The sequence below is a fragment of the Lissotriton helveticus genome, chromosome 5_1, assembly GCF_964261635.1.
Source record: "Lissotriton helveticus chromosome 5_1, aLisHel1.1, whole genome shotgun sequence".
In the NCBI taxonomy this organism is placed as follows: domain Eukaryota; kingdom Metazoa; phylum Chordata; class Amphibia; order Caudata; family Salamandridae; genus Lissotriton; species Lissotriton helveticus.
In genome coordinates, this window is record NC_136065.1 from 155,990,081 (window position 1) to 156,009,945 (window position 19,865).

The following is a 19,865-nucleotide window of genomic DNA, read 5'->3' on the forward strand; positions in this document are numbered from 1 at the left end:
TCCGCTTGGAATTTGGATCCAATAACTGGACATTACCCCTGTGGTTCATGCACCGTGTGCAAACTGACGTAAGTGACGAGACGCCTACAACTACTACCAAACCTTAAATTGGAACTACGTAATCATACGAACTGTAATGCCACACATGTAGTGTATATTATTACCTGCCCCTGTGACTTACGGTACATAGGAATGACATGCTGTAAGATAAAACAACGCATTATTGAACACAGGAGTAACATCACATGCAAAAAAGCAACAACAAAGATGAGCAGACATTTCATTGAGCACGATCATCTCCCTGGGGATATCAATTGGGTGGTACTAGAGACCCTCCTTGCCAAGAACCATAATGCAGAACGTATCTTGTAAGAAAAAGAACAACGCTGGGTGGACCGTCTAAAAACTGACAAGGAAGGGCTGAATGATAATATACTATGGCACTCACTAGCATAAATACTAATCATCCAACCAAATGGAAGTAACAAACTATGATGCCCAGTCTGTTGAATTCTTGTCAATTACCCAACAAGGAAAATATATACCAATCAATATCACTAATGAGCATAGTCTGATATTGCATTACAATTAAAGGTCGAAAACCGGCCACTATGAGATCTGTCAAAGAGACTAAACACATGCCATCTCCTTTTGAAGACAGGAGGAATGCTGGCTACAGTTACCATCAATTGAGCTCCTCCTCTTAACAATGTACGCATATGCACAACATCTTTGCACACCTAGAAGACATAGAGTGCCATACTGAACTCGTACACAATTGTTGAATATAATAGCTAGTTACGACTCGGAAGACATAACCACTATCTTCCGCTAAATTAAGTAATTATGAACCACAAGGTTGTTACTGAAATTCAGAACAACACTGTTTCAACTGAATATAAATCTGTCATATTCTACACAGTCTCTCTTTTAACACACGCAAAAACAAATGCCAACCAACTTTGCCAAGACTACAGTCGATTGTCTATTTCGATACCTCGATGTTCTGTAAAAAACGCCTGGCGAACGTTACCGCGTTTCCCGGGAGCCACCAACAGAGTCAGAACAAGTCGTTTTGAACGCATGCCGCGAAAAGTCATCCAGACTCGGTGGCAACTTGATGTGCAAAAGTTGGAGAAAATGAATTCATTAATATCTTACGTAGTTTGACGAGCCTTGATGTATTGCGATACTTACACATTGATAACTATGACGCATGTTTAACTTAAAATACAAAGATGAGTCGAGCACGAGTGCATCTACACATAGTAACAATGCTCGCATTACATTTTCACTGCCACATTAGCGAATCCATCTAACAGCGATACACTTTGAAACAACTACATATCCGACGCTTAATGCTTAGTGATAACATCCATTCGAAAACTGGACACAGACTATACCAGCAAATGAAAATAAATTGATATGTTTTCATCCTGGGTACACACAAGCGCTTTCCGACAGATAGCGCGCTACAATGCAGCGGCCATTGTACCTTTGTAGGCCTACCGAACGCATCTTGATAACACAAGCATCTTATCAAACTCCTAATACCCGCACACTATGCCAGCAAAATAAATTGATTGATTTCATTCTGTGTACACATAAGCTCGTTCCGACCACCACCGCACTACAATGCGGTGGCCATTGAACCTCTGTAAGGCCCACCTAACGCATTAATATAACACGAGCATCCTACTGAACTTCTATTACTCTATAGAGACGACTTGAAGATCTTCTCTATAACACCAGAGACGGTCCAATATATTTTTTGAACAACGGGCCCAATCCACTCAACCTTGATTTTTTAAAACCATTAACCTGCTGTAAACGTTCGAGTCTTGCACTGCATATTGGCACAAATGAAACGCCATTCAACCCACATGTACCCTATTCCAAATTGGATCCAGAGGGACCATACCAAAAATGTAACAGCCAATTAAGATTAATAGAGATTTCTTAGCCATAATGATGCAATATTTCTCTACCATATTTCTCTCTTTATCCTTTTCCTGCGAGGTACAGATAACATAGATCTGGCCCCCATTTACATAGGTGGTGAGTAAATCTACACCCCTTACCTCACAATTAAGAGCTACAATTTGGCTCTTACTTACCGGTCCTGACGAATGCCTCTACAGGTTCCAAGAGGCTGAAACATGTTGACCACAATCACCAGTGCGAGAGACTTGTAACTAGGTTTACACACGCACGACCCTGTTTTTAATTTCCAATTTCATATACCTCAAGAATAAAACACAAGAGACTTGAATTTAGGAATTTTAACTCACTTTTTTTGAGCACCAGCACAACCCTTTTTATCTCTGGCCACTACTGTCAAACCAGTAGGTCTTCCTCCATGTGGAGGTCAGCATAATTTATAAAGGAAAAGACTCGATGATCATGCTGTTACGGTACACAAAGGCGGAGAATCAACATATACCGCCCAACGTCTGTGTCCGTATATGAGGGTTTTTTATAACGATGGTTTGCCACGCTATCTGAGACCCTGGTGACGCAGGACAAGTGGTCCTCTCTCCCCCTGATCTATATACTAACCATTGGAAGCCGAGTGGATCACAGCTTCTCTTTCCCTCCCCTTGATGATTTGCCTAGTGAAAAGAAACCTGCTTAGTTATACCAAATCACTTGACCATTGTACAATTTTCAATTTTGTTTTAAGGGCTGGATGGTCATTAAATTCCCCCTCTGCCAATTTTTCTGCAAGTGATGAAAAGAGTGGTGGATGGAGTTGACAAGAGGATGCTTTGGTGGAATATATCTAATGCAGCGGAAGTGTCATGGAACACCGAGAGTTTGTAGTAAGGAGAGGAAACTGGATCACTGACCAAAGCAACCTCAATTGAATGAATGTAGCATAACACTTCCAATGGGGTTTAGAAGATTGGTTGTGAAGATGTGGTGTGTCAGTCTAATAAAGGCTTTCTCTTCCCTCTGTTTATCTCTTGCTCTGCCTGTGTGTCTTTTTCATTCTTGTGAAGCAATTCTTGCTAATGTAGGGAGTGCTAATAAATATCAATAGAGCACTTAAGTGATTAAATTATATGATGATTGAATTAATCATCATTCAGTCTGTCAAAATGGAAAGTTCTTCATTCAATCCATTGATACAAGAGGGCCATAATCTTGAGTCTTCAAAAGACTTTTTTTATATACAAATCAAGCCCAGTCAACTCATTGAATCCCTCCAAGAGGACTTCATCAGGGCTGTAACTAGACACATGAATAAATAAAATATTTCTAACAATACTCTCGAACTCCCTCCTGCGCATGGGTGGGAAAGCTTGTAACAACTACCATGTGGTGAACAGTCACCAATATACTGTCAATCAAATGTGTTCCCCCTTCTCGCACGATAACATTCTTCTCCCTGCTTTTCTTCTCACTTTCTCTCCTGTTATTTCTTTCACTGTCTCACTCCTCTTCTCACTTGCTTTTACTTCTCTCTTCTCTCTCCTCCATCTCTTTTTCTCATTTCCTTTCTCACTTCTCCTTTTTCTTTTGGATTGCCTCTTTCACTCCAATTCTCTCTCTCTCTTGCTCTCTCCCTCTCTCTCTATATTGCTCATTCTCTCTCTCTACCTTTCAATTCAGTTCAATTTATGTCACTCCGATTCAATTAAAAAATGTGTAATCTGCACAATTTATGTTACTACCAAAACATTGTTTTTTAAGAAATACTGCATTGTATGTTTTATGTTTACTTATCTTCCTTTGGGTCCGTTGGTATCACAAACCGAGAGGTATTCTGTTCCTTTTCTCTTTCCTTCAATCTCTGATTTGTCTCTAAGAAGGATGAAGATTTCCTGTTGACCATATGGCTGTTTTAAGTTGGTGATTTAGTAATAACTCACACTAGTAGTTCATTGTTTACACATTATAACCCACAGTAGTTGTTTATTGTTTGCTCATTTATAGGGCAGTGTATGAGGAAGTAATTATATTTTTCAAGGAGGCAGAGATCAATTGACATGTTCTATCTTATTCTGCTTTTCAGATCTGTTTTGTTTCCACCCATTTTTTTCTCTAGCATCCATGACGCTATATTTGGTTGTTAGTTGCCTGTGTGATAGATTCTGCTCATCATATTTAAATAATCAGTGTGTATGTAGCTGCCCTTTAGTGTTTTTTAGCATTTTATTTGGTTGTACTTCTGTGTTTGGGTTTCCAGGTGAATGCGTTTCCAGGTACGTTGGGCATTTTTGACTTCTGAATTGTTCATATTTCTGTGCATCACTTGTGCTTAGGGTTCTTTTACCACTATCAAGAGATTTGTTGTCTCGTTTCTAGGGTTACAGAGGGTCATCTTAGTTCTCAGGTCAGCATGCCTTGTTGCAAGCATTGATGAGCACCTTTGCTGTTTGCAGACACGCAGGTGCTTGCTTTCTCTTGGGATGGATTTAAACTTTGCAGATTATTTGCTGTGTGCAGAGCCCTAAACTCCACTACCAAAGTGTATTAATGTTTGGATATTACATCAAATAGTTTAAGCCAGAGTTTCACCAGAAGATTCATAAATTACAACTTGGCTTTTGCTGTGAAGAATGCCAGTGTCATCTTCACTTGGAGGAATTTCATGCTGTCTTCTCAATAATGTAACAATTTATCCTAAACAGGCATTGATTGGGTCTGAGGTTGAACTTGGTTAAGAGGATCATGACTGGTTTTTGTTCTGTTGTGGAAAGAAAAACTAGATATTTGACATAGGGTATGAATCTGATCTTTGTATCTTCTAGCTACAAACCTGGTGTTAGTGATTCTTTTTAGGTGATTGCTCAGTTGTTTGTGCACATAAAAAGTAGATTTGGCAACATCCCTGTCTCACTACTTGTTCCTGTGTGAAGCTGTCTGAGATTAAGTTGCTTTATTTGTAAGAAAATTGCTTTGATTACCTCCTCCTCTTTAACACTTTCAATCAACAAATGTTTTCCATTACTGTACAACAAACTATCTTCACATCTGTTTCTATTTCCCAATTGCTAGCATTGTCTGAATTTAAAGAGGCTATGTAGCCCTCCCACGCTGCACTGGAAACCGCAATAGTCCTGCCCTGCACAGGGTGGCATTCTAGAGAATTAGTTACCAAAATCTTTGAGAATCATTGAGTTTACAAAAATCAAGCACAATCAACCATTGTTTCTCAGTAAACTCTCTCGTTGTACCAAAAACATCTTTCAATAAGATTACTTTAAATTATTCAGATTGGCTACAGAAATGTGCAAGCCACTTATGTACCAGATTCGTTTATTCAATGCATTCCTTTCAGATCTTAATGCTGTTGTAAACCAAGGCAAGGTATGGGAATTCCTATAATCTCTTTGCTGCTTATTAACTGTCTTTCTGGCAGTAGGCTCAAGTATCCTATCTAACAAAGTGAACAAAGGTCAAGAGTAATATTTAAACAATGTGAGACATGACCTCTGTTAAAAATGGCTCAATAACAACATTTAGAATTCTAGATACATTAAAATGGTCCCCATTTAAGTTGGCATTGACCAACCACATTCTTATTTCAATCTGTTGAGCCAGATTAAATTGCTGTGTTAGGTGCACTACCAGTGGATGTTGACCACTGTCGATTCTTGGAATAACTTCAAATGTGGTATAGTATTCAAATGAACACAAAGAAGCACAAATATAATCTGTAATGGCACTTCAAATAATGAGCCATGAGTGACTTTAGCTGGAATATCAGGCTCAGCTAGTCCATTCAAAAGTCTGAGACGCAAAGTTGTAAATTTAGCCAAACACTGATCACCTACAAGATTCTTTCTTTGTTCAGCAGCAACAACCTTACGAATTCCATATTTTAAAGGCAACCTGGCCATCGTTATTAGCGACTTAATTTAAATTAAAATTAAGATATCCTAAAACTAGAATTGCTGAACTCCCACTATGTCTACCAGTTCACAGATGGTATTAATAACAACCAGTGATAGCAGTTAAAGGAAAAATTCAGGGGAGCCCATCTATCCTGAAGACATATCAAAGCATTATCTTGCAATAGGTACATAGCCTAAGTGATGTGTAATTGTGCCCTAGCACAAGCAATTTGTTTTTGGTGACAAAGCTGAGGCATTCAGGCATCGTTGGTAAGAAGACAAGCCCATATTTAATTAACTAATACTTGACTTAGACTTAGACATAAATTAGCAGCCAACCAAGAGCAATCATGTGACAGAATCAAATTACACGTTTACTGTGTTTTATCCAACATAGTTCTAGATCTTTAAAGAATCCATCGATACTTCAAGAATATAATTAAACTTTTATGAGGCCCAGGAGTAGTTCTGTGTATTTAAAACCATTGATGTAGCAGATAAACCGCTTTACCCTTTAACTGGTACATAAAACCTTCAATGACACATTTGAGAGAAAAGAAGACAAACATGCAGCAACTGTGCTAACTATACATTTCAGAAAACATGAGAAAATCTTGAAGACTTACTGCATTGTAAAAGTATGCAGGCAACAGTAAATTAGATGAGAATTAGTCATTTGAGTAACATAGGTTGTAGTCTATTAACTAGTATTGGTGAATCTTTTAAAAACGTAATAGAAACAATGTTAAGTGAAACATTCATATGGTCAAAACACTTATGAAGCACTAAAGAAAGTAATGTAATCTAGAGGATATTATGCGTGTCATTGACGAGTCTCATTCTAAACTCCATATTTTGCAAATGTGAAATTGTGCACTAAGGGCCACATTTATGAAAGTTTTTTGCATTCGCACAAGGTGCGATTCAGTAAAATCAGCCGTTGCGAATGCAAAATAGCCTTTCATGATGCATGAAAAGCTTTGTTGTTACATTTGTAGATAATCACAAAAATTGCGATTACCTAAAATTGTGGCAACAAATAGGGAATAGAAGTGACTTGGAACCCCGATGTTGTGGATTCAGGATATGCGGATTCAGTCGAAAACTACAAAAAAACTGATTAATAACTAGTGCAAAAGAAGGAGTGCAAGTCCACAGATTTGGCTGTGTTCCAAATTGGAATTTTGGTGGGAGTCTTTTGGTTGTGGATTGATGATTCACAGTAAAAGAAGGTGCATTGTTTGCAAATTAAAGGACAGAGCTCATACGTGTTCTGAGTCCTGAGGAGAACCCCTTGAACAACCAAATGGGGCTCGAAATGCGTCAACAGTTTTCTTAACGGCCAAATAAGTGTTCTATTTTATGTATGAGCACGTGGGCTCACAACTAAGTGTATTTACAAAATATTGATTACAAGTGAGCTCAGTAGGTTTTCTATTCGACCACTGCCTCTAAGACTAGTTTACAATCTCATCTGTTTAGATAGCGGTCAGGAACGTTAGCTTTGGACTAAACTGGAAATATGTACAGAACCTGAGCCATATTTGTCTTGAATGTTATTTGTCATGTTTGCTTTTTCCTGGGTTTTGTATTGTATCTTGTTAAATATTTTGCTTGTCATCCAATAATTTGTTTGTGATTTCACTGTACATTATTTGTTAAGCTTTCTATGTACCAAAACAAAAAATTGGTGTTCTATCAATTTTAATTTAATTGAGAAAAATATTAAAATCTAGAAATTAAATAAACAAAAAACTTTCGAAGATCATATCAATTGGGTTGTGGGATCGTTTTTACTTTGAATGAATGGTGTTCAGTATTGGTATTTCTTACAATAATTTCTGTTATATGATTCAAGGGCCAAACCCTTTTTTGGTTAGCACAGAACGAAGAGGGAATAGCAAATTGCAATTCCCTCAGCACATGTATGAAGCATTTTCCAAATGCAAACTGTGTATTCAGGAAAATGCAATTTCCAGCGACTTCAAGTCTATGGCAACCATGTTCAAACTTTGAAAAATGCACAAAACATCATTTTTCAAAGTGCCATGAAGCACACTCATGCCCAACGGCATGTGTGCACTTTACATGTGCACATTTATTTTTTGCGAGGAGCTTCCGGGGGAGGGAGGGGCTTATGCGATTACCAATTAGGTAGACGCAAATTCGCTAATGCAAATCATTTGAACCTATGGAGTAATATCACCTAACAGTGATTCGCTATTTACCAAATTGCTTTTAGGTAATATTGAGGAATAGCAAAATCTTTGGCGATTCTTTACATATATTGCATTTTGCGATTACCAAATAGCGATTCGGTAAAAATCGCTATTTGCTAATCGTGAAATGCTTTTTTAATACATGTGACCCAAGTGAGAAAGGAGAGAAAGGTGCTGTACGTCTATACTAAAACCAAATGCTCTGAAACACTTAGGAAATAAACTTCAAACATGTACTAATGTTAATTACTAGAAACTATATTAATAATTTATGTTTTGAAATCATTTTATACGTTTGGAAATGAAGTAATATGTCATTGGTACACATGTTAATTACAATGAATTTAAAATGCTTTATGAAAGAAATATATAGAATCCCAAGGTTATGAATGAAATGTATATTTTTATTATTTTATATTCTGTGTCTTGTGAGCCAAATTCAATTTAGGCCTGCATTTTCCTTACTTGCTTGATTCTCTTCTCATGGAAAGGCTCCGTAAATGTACAATGTGAAGGGAAACTTAGTCTCATTGGGAGAGTTCCCATTCGCATACAAGGACTGTTTGCAAAGTTTTCGCTACTTTGGGAACATCTACCATGAAAAACTGTCCTTTTTTTAACTCACTCATATGCTTTTGCAAAAGGCCTATTGTTTGAAAGTTATACATACTAGGGGCCTGATTCTGATGCGGTTAGGAAAGCATTCCCACCTAGGACCTGATTCTGATGCGGTTAGGAGGGTCTCCTAATGGCATTTGCTCCTTTCAAATCGGATCGGGAACGTGTCTTCCTGACCCAGGGCCCAATTTTGATACAGTTAGGAACATATGCTCCCATTGAAGTCAAAGGGAGTCCAACCAAATCGTATCCGGAAGCATCCGGATGCATCGTACTCGTCGGTAGGGCTATCCCAATCCGAGTGGGTCGGCAAGCTTTCCAACCCACATTAGAATCAGGCCCTAGATGGATCAACAGCATACTTGATGATCACCACCATTTTTCTATAGTATGTGTCTTCTTTATGCTGCATGACAATCACCCTATATGAACTGACCGATGGACTGAGTGGTCTGACCAGATGAGATGATCCAGAAGGTGTCACCCCAGAACTAGAGGATTATATTATACATTGATGTGAGAGAAAAAGGGAGCAGATGCATTATTCACTTCTTCTTTCACTTTAGAACTTCCTTGCGGACTCCATTAGCTTTCCTTTTGGCTGACGCAAACGCAATGTCCGCTATTCCCAGACTGCTTCCCCTCTTGGGAAAGTACCTTTGAGCTCATATTGTTCATGTCCCTTTCTGAACTTTCCAGACCTTTTGCTGATTATTGGCAATCAAAGAAATTGAATTGATTATGCTGCACTCTTAAATCTTAAATGGCTGAGATTGCTGTATTCACTCATTTAAGAATTTTGATAAAACCTAACTTTAATTAAATCCTGTTTTTGTCTCTCCATGATTTATCTCCAAAAATTGATTGTGCGTTCCAATTGGGTTATTATTAAGGGATGAGAATTCAAAGTGAGAGATCTCTGGATAGCAGATAATATTGTTATTATTCTGCATAGCTTTAACTGGATTATTGGTTTGGATGATCTTAGTTTGATTGAATTTCTTCAGCAGATTTGGTCTAGCCGTGATAATGCTTAGTTTTTAGAGTAATATATATGTGAAACTAATTACGAGTTTGTAGGTGAGTTACCCAATTACTGGTCCTCATTGGATAACTGGATGGGACTACCTATGTCCAACCCCTCTCGGCATGAAGCAAGATCCATCGGCGGACCAAGTAAATGCACCCGAAGTGTAGTGCTAGGATATAAAGGGATTGTTAAGAAAATGGATCCAGTGGTGCTACAACACCATCAGCTCAAGGCTTATTGTCTTTCTATGACCTGACTCCTCTTTATTTCTGCCTGTCTTTTTTGATGAAGTGGGCATGAGAGATAATGTTTCTGCATACTTTGATTCCACGACTTAGAGACATTTATTCTCCAGGCTAAAAAATATTGAAGTCCCGGATAGTAATAATAAGTTTAGTGTCTCTAAATCAAAAGTTACATATTTATCCTCCACCCACCTGGTTTATTATGAGAATATGAGCTCTGATAAATGAGTTAGGGATTTATTTGGAACTTGGCAGATGGGATACTCCGTCAAAACGTAGTGGATATCCTGTTCACTATATGACAAGTGTCATGGCCTATAATCCACTTGTAATATGGCAGACAGAATATCTGGATCCAGGAAGAAGATATCTGACTCCACTGGTTTCTATAGAAATGCAGTCCTTCCCATCCAAGAACAAAACAATCCCTCAGTAGATCAGATGGATCTTACTGCAGACCTGATGCCGATCCACACTAAAGCTCAGCTCCCTCCGAAAATACATTAGCCATACCTCCATAGACCTCAGAGATAGCAGAGCATTTTTAAAGTCCTTGACTCTACCAACAACCATTACCTTCCAACTCAACATAAGCACTTCTAGATCAATAAGTATCACTCTATCCCTCTGCTGAACAAAATAACCCTTTTTAGAAGAGCCCAATATTACATGAATCAGACATCAAAGATCTCATTGTCTACTCTGATTTCTTAATGTCCTCGCTTGTCATAGATGCTTGCCCCTCCCCCATCTATTTCTGGCAAGGGTCATTATTGGCCACCACTTCCATCCCTTTGACAGGGCATTGCCTCTCAAGGTGACATCAAGGCTGAATTAAAGGAGTCATGCTGCCCAGGATTGTAGTTGGCACAAGTATGCTGCTCAGTTGTTACTTTCTACCCACCAGCACAGTTTATCATGTCCCCATGCACGCACCCCATAAGTCATGACTGTATGCCTCATCTAAGTGGCAGGTTACAGGGGGATTCAAGGACCCCATAATTTGATGCTCTAACCCAGGATTCTAAGATCCCTGGATTCATGGATCTACTGCAATTTTCGTGGATACCAGAGACTCTGCAAGCCACACTAAAGGTTTTGCCAGATACGTGGCTTTCGTCCCTGTTTATGAGAGTAAGCTGCTGTTTGGGCTTTTCTTTTTAATCCGTATTCCTCTGCTTGGGCTCAGTGTTCTTGGTTCTCCAGTTGAGAGTATCTTCAAGTCAGGTATGGAGAATATCTCCCAAATGTTTTCTGTTTGCCACGCTTCTTAAAATTCCTCTGGCAGCATCCTCTCAAAGACTTTGCTTGCATGCATAGAATTATTCGACCTCTACCAGTGATGTATTCAGAGCATTGAAGTTAGTGAGGGTTAGATGTATGGGACTTCTTTTGGGCCCCTGTACTGTTCCCTGCTCCACCTACTGACATTCTGTCACACTCCATCTGTCTCTTGGTTCTCTGCAGAGTTAAATAGAGATCCTAGATGAATCTTTGCTTTTGATTTGTGTCTCAAATTATGGAGCATTGACAACTGTTATAGAGCATTGGAACAAGACCTGTCTAAAGACACATGGTGAATGTTTATCATACTGCATCTGTTAGCAGAGTAAATCTTGTGTTTGTTTTATTTCCTGCAGATCCTTAATATTCATGCAAAATCCATGCAAATGAAAAACGCTGTCTATTTTAAGCTGATGGAAGAGCAGAGACTTAGTAAAAGTGTCCTGTTTTGTATTAAAACGCCATTAATCACAACAGACTGCAGAAAATCTGAGAGATCTTATGAGTCAAGCTTTGTGATTGCGAACTGACAGCTTTTCTTGTGTGCCTTCTCTCATATCTCTAGTGTACCTCTGCCTTCCTACCCATCAGAACCAAGCACAGTCCTGGGCATGTTCAGCACGGTCAATGGGGTAGGAGACGGTGGGTTGCACTAAATTCCTGTAGTATCATTCAGTTTATTTCGACACTAAATTCCTGTAGTATCATTTAGTTTATTTCGACATAGTTTGAGTGATTTTTTTTAATTTTGCATTATGCTTGTCCCAGAATTGCATAATTGTGCCACTTTGTGCAATTACATGGGATTTGCAGTAAATTACAAACATGCAAAAGTACAAATGTACTATAATTGCACTGAAACAATAGAACACAGCCAGCTGTTATTCACAGTGCTTTTGTTTAAATGCATCCTTGCACCAAAAATGGATGCAATCATGCATTTTCTACTAAAATATAGTGAGAAATTACCGGTTTGCATTTGACATAATTTGACATTTTTCGCTGTAATCTCCCAAAACTATGCAGAAACTATGCAGAAGCACACAACATACATTTTGAACACCCCTAATTCAGATTTACCGGTTAGTGGTGAATTGAATCTGATAACCTACAAAGACATCAACACATGCACACCATATTCCCTGCAATTGTGAGTACTATTCTAATCTATTGCTCACCACAAACAACAGGAATAGCAACACCAACAAATGTATTGGAATACAAAACATGCAACCCAAGTATTTTACAAGTGCCTACTTCATAACTGCAGATCCACTACTAAACAAAGCACCGAGCTAGTAGATCTCATTACCAACAATAATTTCAATCTGCTTTTCTTAACTGAGACTTATCTCAATGTGATCTCTTAATCAGCACTTGATTTCCTACTCACTAGAATATATTCTATCATTTGCATGGATCAGATCAGTAAATTGGGGGAGAGGTGGTGATCATCCATAAAAATTCCACACAATCCAAAAGTATGAAGAATGTAAGTTTCTTCTCTTTCCAATGTAACTAAGAAAAGCATAGGCAATACCAACCAAATTCCACTATATCTATCCCTCTAAAAAACACCAAGTCTATGTTGAATACATTACAGGTCTCATTATGGATGAAATTCCCCTGCTTCGAACCACATCTTTCTCAGTGACTTCAATTTACAATGAGATGAGCTCACAATAGTCTCATTTCTAAACCATCTGTCTTGTACTCAGCAATGGCCTATTTCAACACCTATCATCCACTACACATGAAAGAAATGCACTTTGCAACCTAATAGAAAAGTAAAACTCAATTACTGCTGATCTTCTAATCCCTGTCAACTACTCGATATGTTCATGATATCTTTCATACTCCCTTGGAAATGGTACTCAAAGGCCTTAAAAGTAACCCATGCAATGAGTTGGAGAATAGCAAAACATGAACCTTGAGGCTCCTTCGGGCAAAATATTGTGATCTCTTCAAAACATTCCAACAAACTCAGGAACTTAGAAAATGGCTGTACTTTAAAGTACGCATTAATTTAATCATTGGAGTGTTTGCCTCTAAAAAAAGCAGCAGAAATCAAAAGGCTTCTCATGATAGATATCAAAACAAATCAACCAAGGTAGAAAAGCTCTTCAAGTGGTGAAATGGATTTGAAAAGCTTAATCCATCTATGGTAAACCTTGTCAAACTCCATTCAGAAAGAAGAATTTATTAAAGACTGATCCCTGACACTAAGGGCTCTTCCATATGATGATAATTAGAGCAGCCAAAAAACAGACCAAAGTATGTATTCAGCCTTGTTAAACAATCAATGAGCCCTCAAACTAATGGACTACCTACAATCCCTTTCTTGGAGAGCTGTGAACACTTTTCAACATGTTTCACAAACAAATGTGAAAAAATTAAGATGTTGATCACACATTATTTGAAACACACCCTTATGATGAACTAACTTAGAAAATTAATTTAAAGATCTCTCTCTTTCTGATCTAAAGAAAACCTACCTCCCTGCTCTCACTTCAGTGACCCCCTTCAAGTGTCATCATTAAGAAATGAGTTCCTCCTTCATAACTTTCAGGGTCAATTTGATAAACTCACCTCTGGCTCAAGGCTCATACCAGACTGTCTAAAGAAGGGCTAAATTACTCCACTGCTTAAAAAACACAGAAACTGCTAAAAATAAAAAATACAGATACTGAAGACCTGAGCAACTATCGACCTGTCTCAAATGTTTATTTGCTGAACAAAGTAATTGAGCTATATGTGGAGATCCAACTGAAATAATTCATTACAGAAACTGTGGGGCATATTACCAACGATTAGCGATATTTATCGCTAACGATGCTTAGCAACACATTTTTTAACGCTAAGCATCGCCGGAAATTATCGCAGAGATAACTTGCTATTAGCAAGGTTTATCTCAGAAGTGATAAAAATCCTTGCGCTAACTGCCAAATGAGAGATTATCGCTGGAAAACCAACGATAATCTCTTGAAGTTTGGTGTTAGCTTGATGATAGGGGCTCACAAACTTAGCCATGATATCCACCTTCCATAGGATATCACGGCTAAGTCAGGAAAATACCAGGTGTAAAAAAAGCAGTGCTTACCGCAGTTAGCGCTGCTTTTTTTTTATCACTGACAGGGTTAGCGAAATCCTTGATAATAGGAGAAATGTTGCTTAACTACATTTCTCCTATTATTTTTCTCTGGAACGCCCCCTTTGCATCTCATTAGAGATGCAAGGGGAAGCGTAGAGAAAAAGGGTGCTAACATGCGAATTTGCGTGTTAGCACCCTGTTGCTGATAGGTAGATAATTTTATCTCCGCTTTCTTGGCTTTTAAAGCCAAAAAAGCGGAGATAAATCCCTTGATAATATGCAAAGTGGGCGTATCCAACCTGTTAATGACTGAAAACAGTCGCTAACACAGCTATCGCCTATTAGCAACACAGGCAAAGCGATAAAAAAAGTTGCGCTAAGCGCGATTATCGCCAGAACCTAACGCCTGCTCAGACCACTTCTTAACCTGTATATCCAATGGGAGGTGGATATTCAGGTTAAGCCCCCATTAGCGTAAATGCCTGAATATCGCTGGATTTCCAGCGATATTCACTCATTGAGCCGCTATCGCGGATATTTTATCGCAATAGAGATAAATGTTGCTAATAGCACGTTATCTCTGCGAAAAGCGCATTTAGCGGTAAATATCGCTATTTGTTGCTAATATGCCCCTTTGTTCTGTGTTATGTTTTTGAAATGTTCGTATTGCTATGTTAACGTGTGGCCAGGGTCTGTTGTAGTGTTTAACTGTGATTTAATCAGTGTGTGTTTATTGTCAACTCTTTTCACCTATTCTTTGTTAGTTGCTCCATTTTTCTCTGCGTTGTTGCAGCACGAGAAGTATGTTGTGTATTTTCTGTCAGTGAGTTTTCATAATTCAATGTGATGGGCTCCCAGTCAAAGTCAAACCAAGTACTCTGTTATTTCTGGTTTATCCTCTGTGATTTTGTTGTGGCTAGTGGCAAACCTGAAGCATTTTTTACCATACCGAATATTCCTATATTCTTCAGAGATTTTCATCATTTTCTTTTATTAGGAAAAGTTTGAGCTATATTTCCATCTGTTCTTTATCAAGGGATTGTTTACAGTTAGTCTCTGATGTAGTTTTTCCATCTATGTTTGGGGGGAGTTTATGTTGGATCAATGATGTTCCAGAACTTTTATTTTGTAAAGCATAGTTATGCAGGTATTTAGGTTGTGGTCAGACTCTTGGGTTTGTGGGCTGACTGTGAATATCTTTATATGGTTTGTAGGTATGCCTCAGAAAGCATAGTCTAATACACTGCTGCCTAAGTGGGAGGAATATGGAAACTACTCCAGAGCCCATCTCACTCGCTTCAGTTCCTTGTACCTCTGCAACTTTCTACATACCTGAGTATCATTGTTATCATACAAAAACAGTTGCTACTTGCAGACCTTTTAGGATTCTAATAAGATGGCAAAAATATTAGAGCACCTAACAATTTCCACCAACATGGTTCTTGGAGGATCCTTTGCTGAAACCTTATCCAGACCATCGGCCGAGGGTCCTCCTTATCATGTTTATTTTCTGGGCTGATTTGCAAAATTTCAGCAATGTAAGATCACTTTTTGAATCCTTTTCTTACTCCCAAACCTAGATTATTATTATAGTCAATGGATTCAGAACAGCATATGGTGGGACTGTTTAATGGCAGGTCTGCTGCCTCTCAATGATCATGACAGAAGGAGAACAAATGTGCAGTATAAACAAAATTATGCTAAGTCTGTGAATCAAGTAAATTCACATAAGAAGTTCCTCCTGCCCTACTGTGGTGGGCAGATGCTCATGTTTCTGTCTATGGTGCTTGAGGCTGTGGTTGCGAACAACAGTCTAAGTTTCACTTGGCGTTCTCCCCGCTGTTGGCGTTTTTCCAGCTGTCCTTTCGGTTACGACCTCTTTGGTCCAGCAGAGCATTGCTGTTTAACACTGGTACTACCTCATTACAGTATCTCTACAGTAGCAGCAGCTGCCACTGTTACGTTTGTGTTGGGTACAGGGGTGCAGAGGTGGGTGTGGGTGTTACAGGAGGTGGGTGTGGGTGTTATGGGAGTGGGGTGAGGGGTGGGGTGAGTTCAGCACATGAGAAGACCAGGAAGACCTGAGTGGGAGTGGAAGCTAGAGCCTGGATCTGCCTCACCCCCTCTAAATTTGGTAGGGTAGCACAGGGTTCATTGGAGAGAGCATCCATGCAAGCTGCCTTGAAGAGAGGGTCTCGGAGCAGTGGGAGTGCAAGGTGTGCCTCTGAGTCTATCTAGGGTAGGGTCCCGGTTGCCTCTTCTCTTAAGGTCATGAAGAGCCGAGGTCTGAGTGTTTGAGCAGCATCGGATTCACCGGACTCATCCGCAAACCCTCATCGGACTAGGGCCACAATGGGGTCTCAGAGGTTGCAGAGATCACATTGACTGCAAGTTGTGGTCAAAAAGATAAAATCAGCAGAGAGACTGAGGGCCAGATATACCACTTATTCATGCAGTGCAGCGCAGCAGCCACAAATGATATGCTGTGCTGGGTGAAAATGTGAGAGGAGGCAATTTCATATTTACAGAAGTATGGCACTCTCCTCCCTTTCCCCAGCTCCGGCGCTGAAATCAGCAGCTGTATGCCACGGACACACCTTTGCGGCATAGTGCAAGGATGTCTTTGTGAGTCTAATATAGGTTTTGTACTGGAAGGATAGCCTTCGAGTACAAAATACTATGCTTAGACTACCACTAACCCTTTTCCCTCTATGTATGTGTGCTGTAAAGTGCAGCACACATACAAAGTCGGAAACGGAAGGAGAAAGGAAAGCATTTCTCCTTCATTGTGCCTACTCCAAAAGTGTGCAGTTTTCAGACGCTAAACCAGGTCTACTTTATTTAGGTAATAGGGCTTAACATCAGCAACTTGGGTGGTTGTATGGGAATAGCCATGCTCCACCAATGGTATGCCCTTGATGCTAAGTATTGCAAAGCAGTGCTATACTTTCATGTTAAGTAAATCGGGAAAAAAAGATTTTGCACTGATTTGCATCACTTTTGTGACGAAAACACAGCGTAAAATCTTAGTAAATCCCCCCTCAGCCCGTGGTACTCATAGTACGGTCCACGGGCCGACAGCGGCCCGGCAGGCCTTTCTTGGCTGCCCGCAGACCTTTCAGGTAATGTACCCATGGCCCCCCAGAGAGAGAGAGAGTGGAGAGAGAGAGAGTGGAGTGAAGAGAGAGAGTGGAGAGAGAGAGAGAGAGTGAGAAAGAGAGAGGGAAAGAGTGGAGAGAGAGAGAGGGAGAGAGAGGAGAGAGAGACTGACTAACTGAGATACAGACTGACTGACAGAGAGAGACTGAGAGAGAGAGACTGACAGAGAGAGACTGACTGAGAGAGACTGATTGAGAGAGAGACTGACTGACTGAGAGAGAGACTGACTGACAGAGAGAGAGAGACTGACAGACTGAAAGAGAGAGAGACTGACTAAAAGAGAGAGAGAGAGAGACTGACTGACAAAGAGACTGACTGACTGAGAGAGAAACTGGCTGACAGAGAGAGACGGACTGAGAGGCTGACTGACCGAGGTAGAGAGACTGACTGACTGAGGTAGAGAGACTGACAGAGAGAGAGACTGACAGAGATGTAAATGTAAATGTAAATGTGCTGGACTTGTAGAGGACAGAGAGGGAGAGAGACTGACTGACTGAGAGACTGAGAAACTGACTGACTGAGAGATTGACTGACTAAGAGAAAGAGGGAGACACTGACAGATTTAGAGAGACACTGACTGGGATAGAGAGACACTGACAGAGAGATAGAAAGACACTGACAGAGAGGGGGAGAGACACTGACAGAGAGAGGGAGAGACACTCACAGAGAGAGAGAGAGACTGACTGACAGAAAGAGAGAGACTTGCAGAGAGAGAGGCTGACTGAGAGAGAGATACTGACTGACAAAGAGAGAGACTGACTGACAGGGAGAGAGAGAGACTGACTGAATGAGAGAGAAACTGGCTGACAGAGAGAGACTGACTGAGGTAAAGAGATTGTCTGACTGAGGTAGAAAGACTGACTGAGAGAGAGAGAGACAGAGAGAGACTGGCTGACTGGGAGACTGACTAACTGAGAGAGAGACTGACTGACTAAGAGAGCCACTGACAGAGATAGAGAGACACTGACATAGAGAGAGACACTGACATAGAAAGAGAGAGACACTGACAGAGAGAGAGACACCGCCTGACAGAGAGAGAGACACTGACTGACAGAAAGAGAGAGACTGATTGACAGAGAGATACTGACTAAGAAAGAGAGACACTGACAGAGATAGAGATACACTGACAGAGAGAGAGAGAGAGACACTGACTGACGGAGAGAGAGACACTGAGAGAGAGAGAGAGACCGACTGACAGAGAGAGACTGACTGTGAGAGAGACTGACTGACTGAGAGAGACTGATTGAGGGAGACTGACTGACTCAGAGAGAGACTGACTGATTGAGAGAGAGAGACTGACTGAGACTCGCTGAGAGAGACTGACTGACAGAGAGAGAGGGACTGACTGAAAGAGAGGGACTGACTGACAGAGAGAGATAGACTGACTGACAGAGACTGACTGACTTAGAGAGACTGACTGACTAAGAGAGAGAGAGAGAGACAGACTGTGATGGAATTGAGGTCAAAGTGTGTATGAAGCTATGCAATGCCTCTTAAGATTGCTATTGTCTGCTAATAAAAATGTATTATCAAAATGTGCTCTTAGTAGTTACATCTGCTTTTGAAATACAGCATTGTCGGTTTTGAAATGGGTTTGATTTTTTGTACTTGAGCCCCGCCCCCCACTGATCCCCACCCCCTACCGGTGCGGCCCTCTGCCACAAACCACACTGTCATTTTGGCCCCAAGAGAAAGTTTGTGAGTACCCATGCCCTAAGTGATATTTGGATATAATTAGGTGCAAATTTTGTTTTGAATTTCTGTGTATAAAATTCCACTAACTCTACTAGAGAGTAAAGGCGGCTGTCACCAATGAATTAGAAGAGTATTGAACAGAGCTGGTGATTTTATATTTTCTGTTAAGGAATTAAACTAAAGTTCTAAGAATCCAATACTAGTATTGTGAGAAGATGTATAATAACTTGGTGAAAAAGAAGCAGTTTCATGCACAAGGTGGCAGTCCCCACTCAGTGCCTTCCACGTTGCACATGGGAATGCACAACATGTTAATTTGGCATTGCGGCAGGTGCTGCAGTAAACAGCACCCGCCGCAATGTCAAATATGCGGAATGCGACTGCCAGGGTTGAGGTCGCATCCTAATCAGCGCTGCGGGGCCGCCGCACATCTGGTGGCCAGTCCCAGCACAGCAAGGATGGTGGGCGGGCTGAAGTCCACCCGCCATCCTAATGGCCGCTTTGTTGGGAAGCACTTTTGGAAAAAATCGAGACAAAGTTCTCCTCTTATGACTAGAAGTAAAACGTAGGAGAAAGAAACTTTAATAACTTTTGATATTGAAGGCTGCTGTCTCGCTTTACAATTAGCGAAACAGCCTACCGAAAAACTAGAGCTCCAATAATCATCTCCGCCTGTTCCAT